We start from the raw sequence: 12,372 nt of genomic DNA on the forward strand, positions 1-12,372 counted from the left end.
TTATCTCTAAATCTATGGTCCCATGACTCCAACTTCTTACTGAATTTTTGATACAGCTGAATCTTATTGTTCCTATTGAGTAATGTCCCACTTGTATGAATACTTTACTGACACTTACTTCTACCCCAACCTTCAATGTTGTACCAGTTATAGCCATTAGAAATATTAGAAAGAAATTACTTCATTAGAATAGCTTATGAATATTTTAATAGAGCTACACAATTAATAAAAACTGTCACGGCCCTATTAAATACAGCCCAATGCCAAAAGTAGCATATTTTGTGTGAATATATGAAGTATCATACATAATATATTTATTACTTGTAATGTCACACTCCAGTAATATAATTATTATGAGCAGAGATTAGAGTACCATCAACCAAGTCTTTGACAACAGTATTACAATTAGCCTGAAGCTTAGCTCTATAGATATAACATCAAATATAAATACTGTCAGCAATTGTGAAAAAATATATTGCCACTTATTACACTTAAGCAAAATATAAAACCATCACAAAACAGCAAATAACTGATTCAATTGTAAAATATGACTCATTACCAAATATTTTTATCGTAGGATCAAAACATCTTACTCTTATTTTTCAGTGATTGTTACTGGGCAGGTGGATTGGAGGAGTCAAATATTTTACACTTAATCTTCCACACAAAATTTGGAACTGAGGAGCTGTACTGGGAAGTATCCCTGTTAGGATATTTATAAAGAGATACTGATAGGTCATTCAATAATTAACAACAGGTAGTTTACTTAGCTTTTACATAGAAAAAATCAACAAGAAATGTATAATAGTGATTCCAGGTGAATGCAGCCTCCTTGCTTATATATGAAACCAGCCTATTTAGTAAGGTAGAGTGTGGGAAATCTATCAAGTTTTAAAGGCTCTAATTCTATGTGGGTGGGTAACTAGGAAGACACTTTAAAATAAAAACTACCAGTCAAAATTCTTCACCAAATATCTAGAGAGGTTGGAATTTTCATTTGTGTCAACTTTTAATGTTGTTAATTGGAAAATATCCACCACTTACTGATGGTTAACCACCACTAGGAGGGAAATTGAAAAATAGATTTAATGTGTATCATTTGATCTTTAGGGCTTTCAATGGGTGAAAACTAATGTTTCTTATTTAGTGGATAGAATTGCCATAAGTGTGTGCTTAGAGAACACTGATGACATCAAAACTGAAATGATTATCTCTGATTTTATGATTATTGGTTTTTTTTAATCACACAGGTGAAGCAAAGTGAATCAAATCTTCATTTACTACCTATCCTGCAAAAAGTTAAGTGCTAGGTGCTAAGCAACCTAGCCAAAATAAATAGTCCCTACCCTTGAAAAATTACGTTTTAATAGGTAAGTCACCAACATAAATAGGTATTTCCAAGATACTTACAGAGAAGATATAAGATAATATTAGGGGGGAATGCACTATAACTTGGGGGAATGAAAAAAGGCCTTCTGGAAAAGCTAATATTTTAGCTGTCTTGAAGGAAACCAGAGATTCTAAGCAAAAGGGTTGAGAAGGAGAGAGGGAGAAAGAGAGGGAGAGGGTGAGAGGGATAGGGGGAAAGGGTGAGGGTAAAGAGGAGATGAGAGAAGGAGGGAGAGGGAGAGAGAGGGGGAGGGAGAGGAAGAGAGAGGGGGAAAGAAGGAGGACAGAGGGAGGGAAGGAAAGAAAGTATTCCTAGCATAAGAACCAGACTGTAGAATGGCACAGACATGGGATTTTGACTGTCATTTGAAAGAAACAGTAAATAGGGCAATATAACTGGTTCATAGGAAATATGGAAGTGAGAAATATGAAGGAGAAGAAACTTGAAGGAACCAGGCTGTTAAAAGCTTTAAATGACTAACAGAGGAGTAGATATTTTCTCCTAGAGGTAATTGGCAGCCATTGGGCTTTATTGAATAGTGGCCAAACCCAGGCTTTAAGAAAATCACTTTGATAGTAGGTATAGAGTATGGATGTGAAGAGTCACAAAAAGCAGGGAAATAAATTGGAAGGGTATTGCAATAGTTCTGGGGAAAGGTGATGAGGGCTTGAACTAAGGTAGCGGCTGTGTGAGTGAAGAGAGAGGACTGGATACAAGATACATTTTGGAGAAGAATATTGCAAGATATGATGACAAGTGTTTTCTTTTCTTTCCTCCCTTCCTCCTTTCCCTTATTTCTCCCTTTCTTCTTTCCCTCCTTCCCTCCTTCCCTCTTCCCTTCCCTTTCTTCCTTTTCTTTAAGTGACTTAACCAGGGTCACACATCTAATAAGTGCTAAGTGTCTGAAGCTGACTTGAACTCAGGTTCTGACTCCAGGGCTGGTGATGGATCAACTGTACCAACAAGCTGCTCCCACATTGTGTTTTCTTTTGCAATATGGTTAATATGGAAATATGTTTCACATGACTCCATTTGTATTATTTAATATCAAATTGCTTGCATTCTCAAGGAGTGGGAAGCAGAAGTAAGAAGGGAGAGAATTTGGACTTAAAATTTTAAAAAAAGAAAAACATTTTTAACATGTAATTGATAAGTAATGAAATAAATTTACATGCGTGCACCGCCCTCCCCCCAACATTGGACAACATAATCTCCTGAGAGTATATGTCTACTGAAAACCTGTATGATTTAATAAATAAAAGGATTTTGGGTATCCTTTCCTTTCCTCAAGTGTTTTCTAGTGCCATGAGATCATAGAATTAATTCCAGAGCTGGAAGGGACTTGAAAGGCCAACTAGTCCATTAGACCCCTTCATTTTTCAGATGTGAAAATGGAGGTGTCAAGAAGCTAAGTGAGTTGCTCATAGCTATACAGTAAATATCAGAGGCAGGATTTGAACTTAGGACTGCTGACTTCAGATTTAATGCTATCTTCACTATATGATACCTCCCTAATCTATTTATTGTAGTTTACTAATTTTTACTTATATATTTGCCTAAGGAAAAAAAAATCCTGCTTCATCAAAGAGACCCTTCTGTATCGCTTCATCTTGCTTAATCTCAGTCTTATTTTCAATTTCCCAAACAGACTTTATGCTGGAACATTCCAGGTCCATCACTTTCATTTACAGCTTAACCACTCCTCATCTTGTAAAATATACTTCTGAAGGATACTTTTCTATTTCTGTCTCAGCATTGTCTGATTTGAGTCAAGACACAGAACTTGAAATTAGCTAGATTACCTTTGAATAACTATTTCTGATATATCCAAAAAACATACCATCATATATATATATATATATATATATATATATACATATTTTAAAAAAGAAAAGAAATATTTTCTGTCACAAAAAAGCCTACAATCTAATGAGACAAAATGGGCAAAAATATAAGCAGAAGATATATAAATTTTTAAAAAATGTATAAAACTACCCCATGGGAACAGGCCAGGTTAGTGACTATGTTGGAGTTAGAATGTGAATTAAGTTAATGCTAATCTATATGACTATACATTTCCTAACAAACTATAAACATAAAATTGTTATCTTAATGTTATGGGCATACACCAGTGGGAATTGGACCAGTTTTCCCTCCATGCTCATATATGCTAAGAAGGTATGCATATGAAGTTTTCAGCAAAAATTTTCTGATTGACAGACCATGATTGTGTAAAATGTGACTTGGGATGTCATGTGAGAAGTCTGGGATACCCAGAGGTAGAGACAATCAATCAACATTTCTTAAGCACCTACTATGTGCCAGGCACTGAGATCCAGAACTATATTGAGAAAGCAAGAATTAGTCTAGGATTGAATGACAGTGCACTAAACTGAGTTGAGGGTAATAAGTCTCAAACCACTTGGTGAATTAGGGGATGTCTATCCCAAGTGTGTACAGACTTTCACTATGGAGTTAGCTGATGAGCACAATTTGTTCCAAGGACTACAAAAGGCTGCTGAAGCAGGCACTGTAGAATGTTTAGAACTTTTTTTTTTAATTTTATTTTTTTATTACAATAACTTTTTATTGACAGAACCCATGCCAGGATAATTTTTAATAACATTATCCCTTGCACTCACTTCTGTTCCGATTTTTCCCCTCTCTCCCTCCATCCCCTCCCCCAGATGGCAAGCAGTCCTATATATGTTGACTATGTCACAGCATTTCCTAGATACAATATATGTGTGCAGAACCGAACAGTTCTCTTGTTGCACAGGGAGAATTGCATTCAGAAGGTAAAAATAACCTGGGAAGAAAAACAAAAATGCAAACAGTTTACATTCATTTCCCAGTGTTCTTTCTTTGGGTGTAGCTGCTTCTGTCCATCATTGATCAATTGAAACTGAATTAGGTCTCTTTGTCAAAGAAATCCACTTCCATCAGAATACATCTTCATACAATATCGTTGTTGATGTATATAATGATCTCCTGGTTCTGCTCATTTCACTTAGCATCAGTTCATGTAAGTCTCTCCAAGCCTCTCTGTATTCATCCTGCTGGTCATTTCTTACAGAACAATCATATTCCATAACATTCAGATACCACAATTTACCCAACCATTCTCCAATTGATGGGCATACATTCATTTTCCAGTTTCTAGCTACTACAAACAGGACTGTCACAAACATTTTGGCACATACAAGTCCCTTTCCTTTCTTTAGTATCTCCTTGGGGTATAAGCCCAGTAGTAGCACTGCTGGGTCAAAGGGTATGCACAGTTTGATAACTTTTTGGGCATAATTCCAGATTGTTCTCCAGAATGGTTGGATTCATTCACAACTCCACCAACAATGCATCAGTGTCCCAGTTTTCCCGCATCCCCTCCAACATTCGTCATTATTTTTTCCTGTCATTTTAGCCAATCTGACAGGGGTGTAGCGATATCTCAGTTGTCTTAATTTGCATTTCTCTGATTAATAGCGATTTGGAACTCTCTTTCATATGAGTGGTAATAGTTTCAATTTCATCATCTGAAAATTGTCTGTTCATATCCTTTAGCCATTTATCAATTGGAGAATGGTTTGGTTTCTTATAAATTAGAGTCAATTCTCTATATATTTTGGAAATGAGGTCTTTATCAGAACCTTTAACTGTGAAGATGTTTTCCCAGTTTGTTGCTTCCCTTCTAATCTTGTTTGCATTAGTTTTGTTTGTACAAAGGCTTTTTAATTTGATGTAATCAAAATTTTCTATTTTGTGATCAATAATGGTCTCTAGTTCATCTTTGGTCACAAATTTCTTCCTCCTTCACAGGTCTGAGAGATAAACTATCCTATGTTCCTCTAATTTATTTATAATCTCGTTCTTTATGCCTAAATCATGGACCCATTTTGATCTTATCTTGGTATATGGTGTTAAGTGTGGGTCCGTGCCTAATTTCTGCTATACTAGTTTCCAGTTATCCCATCAGTTTTTGTCGAATAATGAATCCTTATCCCAAAAGTTAGGATCTTTGGGTTTGTCAAACACTAGATTGCTATAGTTGACTATTCTGTCTTGTGAACCTAATCTGTTCCATTGATCAACTAATCTATTTCTTAGCCAATACCAAATGGTTTTGGTGACTGCTGCTTTATAATATAGTTTTAGATCAGGTACAGCTAGGCCACCTTCATTTGATGAATGCTTAGAACTTGATCAGACATCTACGACCCGAAGATTATCCATTGCATCCTGGGCCATTGCTAGTCAACTTGACTTTTGTCCTGCCACTGGACTTTAATGACTATGGAAGAGAGTGTGAGGCAATTCTGTTTTACTTTAGTTCACACACAAAGACATCACTTGTGATTTGATTGTTCTTTTTCATAAATGAAGGACAAAAACAAACCACCTATTTATGATGTCTCTTATTAACCTGGGTACTTAGAGGGGAGCTGAGATAGAGATATCATTTCTTCCCTTAAGCCTAATGTTTGTTAAAAGGAGGAACTTTGGATTGAAGAATAAACCACTAAGACTATTGTTAGAGGAAAGCCTTTGAGACAACACAATCCCTCCTTTCTTATACAAAAGTAATACTAATTCTCACCTACTTTTACTTTATATTTTAGGTTTCTCTAAATTTATGACTCTTTATATAACATAATTTCCAAACAAATTGGGCTAATCACCATTTAAAAATTTTGCCTTGTCTTCTTCTGACTAAATGCCGTTACTTATATGTTCCTTACATTTGGAAAGGACTCTTACCTCCATTTCTTCAAGATTAAATTCAGGTGTTACTTCTTCCACGAAGTCCTCAAAACTCCCCGTTGGAAGTAATGTCTCCCTTTTCAAAGCTCAGCTGTTTTGATAGGCAATTGGGAGCAACTGAATGTATTTGAACATTGAGTGAACTGATGTAATGAGATTTATATGTTAGGAAGATAATTCTGCTTTAAAATGTATTGGAGAAGGGAGAGGTCAGTTAATCTGCTATTATGATAATCCAGGTGACAAGTAATGAGAGACTGAAGCAGAATACAGGCTGTAGAGATTCTAAGAAAAGGTGTAGTTTAAAAATATTCTGCAGTCAGAATTTGCAGTTTTGAACAACTGATTCGATGCGTGAAATGGAGAAGGTAAACTGCTTGAGAGTAGATTTATTTTTGTCTTTGTCCCAAATGCCTGCCATAATGCTTGGCCTGTTCTGTAGCAGGCATTTTATAAAAGCTTGTGAATAAATGGTTTGCTCTAGGTTTACGAGTTTAAGTTACTGAGAAAATGCTGATACTAATTGGCAAGGATGGGCAAGTCAGGTGAGGCTGGTCCAAAGTGGGAAAGTGGGAAATATAAAGAACTATGGGGAAAGGAAGTGGTTGTTTTTCTTTTTTCTTTCAATGTGAAGGGTCATATTATATAATTATTAATATATGCTTGCTAATAGGGAAGGTAATGGAGAGAATTAATCCTTTCTTTCTTGGGTAAGAATTCTGCTGGTCAATGGCCAAGTGTGCTTTGGGGAGGAAGGAAAAGAGTGCAAAATTGCCACAGTATGATGGGATTTTTTTTTTAATTATTAGTTGTCATCCAACAGTTCTTACTGTGCCTAGTTTCAAGACTCAAGGTGTGAATAACTGCTCCCCCCAGAAGTCTGAATACAGCATATGATTATCCCTTCTAGACAGTCACAAGTAAGGGAGGGGGCACAGTGTGACCTATCTCCCATCTGTGCCCTGAACCCAAGAGAGAAAGTGGAACTCAGTGGGTGTCACTGTTCACGCTCTTTTCATTAGCATTCAGTTTTGGTCTATTGCTTATGATGAGATAGGACAAGCCTTCTAAGAGTCCTCCATTAACTTTCATTCAAACACCCGGATCTCTTCAAGATAGTAAGAAGATACAGATGTCCTTGTCTTCAATGTCCTTTTATTAATCACCCTAAACTGGTTCTCAAGTGTCTCCATTCACCCATTCTGTAGCCTTACTTTCCTAATCTTTGTCGATTATGCCTCCATTTTTTTTGAAGACAGGGTAGTTGGCTCTTAAATGTTTCCTGCGGTCCTTTCATTTCGCTGAATTTTAAATATTTCAGCCAATTTGAAGAGTTCATAATGATGAATAAGATTAAGCTTGGAGCTTAACCTTTTGAAACCGGGTGACGCGTTAACTCGGCTGGAACGCTGGTTAATTTAACAGCAGGAGTTGAATTAACTTGTCACAGCTCTGCCATTGTTAAATTCCTTCTTCCTGATCCTTGTCCCAATCTTATGGAGTTGGATGCACTGGGACCAGGTTGATTAGCCAGGGAGAGGAATATGGAAGTGCTAAGGCAATAGAGAAGAGATAGAGGAGAGTAAAACAGGTGATTAGAAATAACCATGTAAGGTAAAAAGGAAGCAACTTACTGTAAATAGGAGGGAGGGCTTTGAAAATAAAATCACAATGAAGAAATCTAGTAAGGAAAAAAGAGAAAACAAAAAGGGTAAACTATGAAAGAGAAGAGCAAATTAGTGTTGTTATTTTAAACTCTATAATTTCATGGGGAAACTACTGCTACAAATCAGCAACTTCTTCATGGCTCAGAGACTGAGAATTGCCTGGGAGTCCTGTGAGGGTCATTGACTTACCCACAGTCACACATCCAGTATGAGGTAAAATTGAACTTAAATCCAAGTCTTCCTGGCTGCAAGGTTGGATCTTGCTAATTCACCGAAGCATACTGCCTCTCATTCAGTTTACTTATCTTCCTGAAAACTGAGTCAACAATGTACTTGATATGTTGCATATATATTAATAAAAATGACATTGTTTTTTTGCCCTCAAGGAGCTTATTTTTAACTGTAAGGGTTATAACATGTGTACAGATAAACTGTTAGTACCCTCTCCTGTATGATTAACTTCTATCTATCCTACAAGATAGAATTGGAGCTACCATTGTTGACAAGTTCAGACTCCAAAGTAAGTAGGAATCACTGTTTAATTATTAGAAGACCATGCTTTTTGTTTGTTTTGTTCTGACTGTTGTTTATATCAGAAAAAAGCAAATTTGTCCACGAAAATATATTATAAAGGGACTGTATTCCCTCAGCCAAACCAGAGAGATATTTTGGTAATTCCACTTACCTGTAACATATTTAAATATTTACATTTTCTTCTTAAAAATCCTAACATTGTAATTTCATATGGAGAGAGCCTACCTGTTAAAGGAAAAAAAAATAGAAAGGAAAGCAGAAAAGGAGCAAGATAATAAGGATAGACACTAAGTGAGAGGAGGGTCAAAAAAGGTGGTCAGAGGAAATATGGAAGTTTTCTCTTTTGGGGGGAGGGGTGTCAGAAGGGGTTAGTAGGAGCCAGATGAGATTTCTGTGAATGATTCTGGAAAAATAGAGCTAAGATATGCAGGCATGGGAATGGGGCCAACACCTACCACCGTTCTCTAAAACAAAGAAAAGGCCACTGCTGGGAAGGAATAGTTCTATGACTGTTGTTACTCTGTGAGGAACTAGGTCAAATATGCATTATTTTCTAGTTTCACTTTGTACTACTCGTCAGAAAACAGAGTGCTATAACACAATTCATAGACAAATCTTTAGGGGGAAAGTCCTTCAAATACAGGCAAAATAACCAGACTGTTTATAAGTGCCAGTCAGTTTGGGCCCCATCAATAGAGATCACACAGAGCCTTTCTTTTTCTCTCAATTGTTTTGGTAGAGCCTTAACTTAACACTGAAAGGACATTTTCTTTTCTATTTCTATGATTTTGTTGCAGGGCTCATGTTCTTCCACTGATACTGTAACAGGTTTTCAATTTCCAGGATGGTTGCCTGAAAGACTGTTGACTGTATAGGAGCCTAACTGGAGCTCAGTAGTTGGATCTGAAGCGGCTTACTAAGGATTCCAGGCATTTTGCTTCTGTCCAAAATTACTTTAAGGTATAGGTATCAGATGGCTGGGTTGTGTCTGATGGATCAAGAGAATGGAGCAAGTGAGAGAAGGTGAAAGGGATAAGGGGAAGATAGAGGACAAAGGAAAGATCAGAAAGTGCAATGGGAAGAGAGGAAAAGAATGAACAATATCTTATTTAGTGCAGAGAAAAAACTCTGACGAGGCAATTTAAATTCATTGAGATATGTAAAGATGTGCAAAGCCATTTTTTAATCCAGCCTAGGAATATGTGAGCAATGCATCTTGCAAAATAAATAAGATGAAGAGGAATGATCAGGTAAGAGTCTTTCTTTCCTTAACTTTAGAAATGCATAGGATGCTCACAATTTTCTCATTTTACAAAACTAAGTCACAATAGTTTTGCTTAAGAAATGTTACATCAACAATAGAAGATAATTGATAGTTGAAAGAATTTTGGCCAAATTTGAGGGATTAAAAATCAGTTTAATGGTTTTTGGTCATGATTATAACCTAGCAAGTTCTCTTGCTTTTCTAAATATTAAATAAAATTAAATAAAAATTCTTCTAAGTGATAATTTTCATCTTTTTGTGGTGTTTAAAAACACCAAAAATCATGTTTTTTAAACTTTGTTTGCTACACTTCTGTTTCACTTTATACTATAATTATATGTATACATATATAGTCAATCTTCAATTTTCCAGAAAATGGCACAAAAGTAAAAAATAAATTGTGAATATTGATATATTGAACCTATGAGAAACAGCGGTTTGGATTCTTGCAACCACCAACAACTATATATTTTTTTTGCTAGTTTGCTGAACATATACTTTTCTGCATATGGTTCTTTATAGCAAAAGATTAATTCTGATAATACGCACTTTTCCTCACATTGCAACCATGAAATGACCCATAAAATGTAGGGAGAAGTGAGGCAACATTGGACAAGAGAGAGAGATTAAGGGGAGAGATTTACAAGAACCTTGAGATTAAAAGAAAAGAAAAGAAAAGATAAAAATAAAAGTGGAATTACCTGGTTATTTCTTTTTTTTTAAATTTTTTATTATAGTTTTTTTATTTACAAAACATATGCATGGATAATTTTTCAACATTGACCCTTGAAAAACCTTATGTTCCAACTTTCCCCCTCCTTCTCTCCACCCCCTCCCCTAGATGTCAGGTAGTCCAATACATGTTAAATATGTTAAAGTATATGTTAAATCCAATATTTGTATACATATATGTTATAAGTATCTTACTGCAGCTATCTTACTGCGCAAGAAAAATCAGATCTAGAAAGAAAGAAAAAAAAACTTGAGAAGGAAATAACAGAGTGGAAATGCTATGTTGTGGTCTACATTCATTTCCCATAGTTCTCTCTCTGGGTGTAGCTGATTCTTTTCATTACTGAATAATTGGAACTGGTTTGAATCATGTCATTGTTGAAGAGAGTTCCATCCATGAGAGTTGATCATCATATAATCTTGTTGCCATGTATAATGATCTCCTGGTTCTGCTCATTTCACTTAGCATCAATTCATATAAGTCCTCCAACCCTCTCTGAAATCATCCTGTTGGTCATTTCTTACAGAACAATAATATTCCATAACATGCATATACCACAATTTATTCAGCCATTCTCCAGTTGATGGACATCCATTCATTTTCCAGTTTCTAGTCCCACTACATAAAGGGCTGCCACAAACATTCTTGCACATACAAGTCCCTTTCCCCTCTTTAAGATCTCTTTGGGATATAAACCCAGTAGTAACACTGCTGGATCAAAGGGTATGTACAGTTTGATAACTTTTTGAGCATAGTTCCAAATTGATTTCCAGAATGGTTGGTTTCATTCACAATTCCACCAACAATGTATCAGTGTCCTAGTTTTCCCACATCCCCTCCAACATTGGTCATTATCTTTTCCTGTCATCTTAGACAAACTGAGAGGTGTATAGTAGTATCTCAGAGTTGTCTTAATTTGCATTTCTCTGATCAATAATGATTTGGGAATCTTTTCATATAATTAGAAATGGTTTCAATTTCTTCATCTAAAAATTGTCTGTTTATATCCTCTGACCATTTATCAATTGGAGAATGGCTTGATTTTTTTTATAAATTTGAGTCAATTCTCTATATATTTTGGAAATGAGACTTTATCAGAACCTTTGAATATAAAAATGTTTTCCCAGTTTATTGCTTCCCTCCTAATCTTGTCTGCATTAGTTTTGTTTGTACAAATTTTTTTTAACTTAATACAATCAAAATTTTCTATTTTGTGATCAATAATGATCTTTAGTTTGTCTTTGGTCACAAATTCTTTCTTCCTCCACAGGTCTGAGAAGTAAACTATCCTATGTTCTTCAAATTTATTTATAATCTCATTCTTTATGTCTAGATCATGAACCCATTTTGACCTTATCTTGGTATATGGTGTTAAGTGTGGGTCAATGCTTACTTTCTGCCACACTAGTTTCCAATTTTTCTAGCAGTTTTTGTCAAATAGTAAGTTCTTATCCCAAAAGCTGGGTTCTATGGGTTTGTCTAACACTGGATTGTTATAGCTATTGACAATTTTGTCCTGTGAAAAAGCATTTGCTAAACTCCAACACCCATTCCTATTAAAAACATTAGAGAGTATAGGAATAAATGGACTTTTCCTTAAAATAGTCAGAAGCATCTATTTAAAACCACCAGTAAGCATCACATGTAATAGGATAACCCATTCCCAATACAATCAGGAGTGAAACAAGGTTGCCCACTCTCACCATTACTATTCAATATTGTATTAGAAATGCTAACTTTGGCAATAAGAGATGAAAAAGAGATTAAGGGAATTAGAGTAGGTTATGAGGAAACCAAATTATCACACTTTGCAGATGATATGATGGTATATTTAGAGAATCCCAGAGAATCTACTAAAAAGCTATTAGAAATAATCCACAACTTTAGCAAAGTTGCAGGATACAAAATAAATCCACGTAAATGATCAGTATTTTTTTTATACATTACTAACAAAATCTAACAGCAAGAGATAAAAAGAAGGCCTAATATATAGTTATTTTAAATATTAAATATTTTAAATGTGGAC

The 12,372-nt window shown here is 35.4% G+C and overlaps 1 long non-coding RNA gene across 3 annotated transcripts in view; it reads right to left on the reverse strand.

Annotated features, from left to right (window-relative positions):
- Positions 1-6,938: 6,938 nt before the first annotated feature.
- The window catches only part of LOC116422460, an 85,302-nt gene continuing 79,868 nt past the window's right edge, over positions 6,939-12,372 (reverse strand). For all 3 annotated transcript variants that reach the window (XR_004233105.1, XR_004233106.1, XR_004233104.1), the window contains one exon: positions 6,939-7,701. This is a non-coding gene — a long non-coding RNA (uncharacterized LOC116422460). The remainder of the gene's footprint in view (positions 7,702-12,372) is intronic.

Source organism: Sarcophilus harrisii, chromosome 3 (genome assembly GCF_902635505.1).
Source record: "Sarcophilus harrisii chromosome 3, mSarHar1.11, whole genome shotgun sequence".
NCBI classification, from domain to species: Eukaryota; Metazoa; Chordata; class Mammalia; order Dasyuromorphia; family Dasyuridae; genus Sarcophilus; species Sarcophilus harrisii.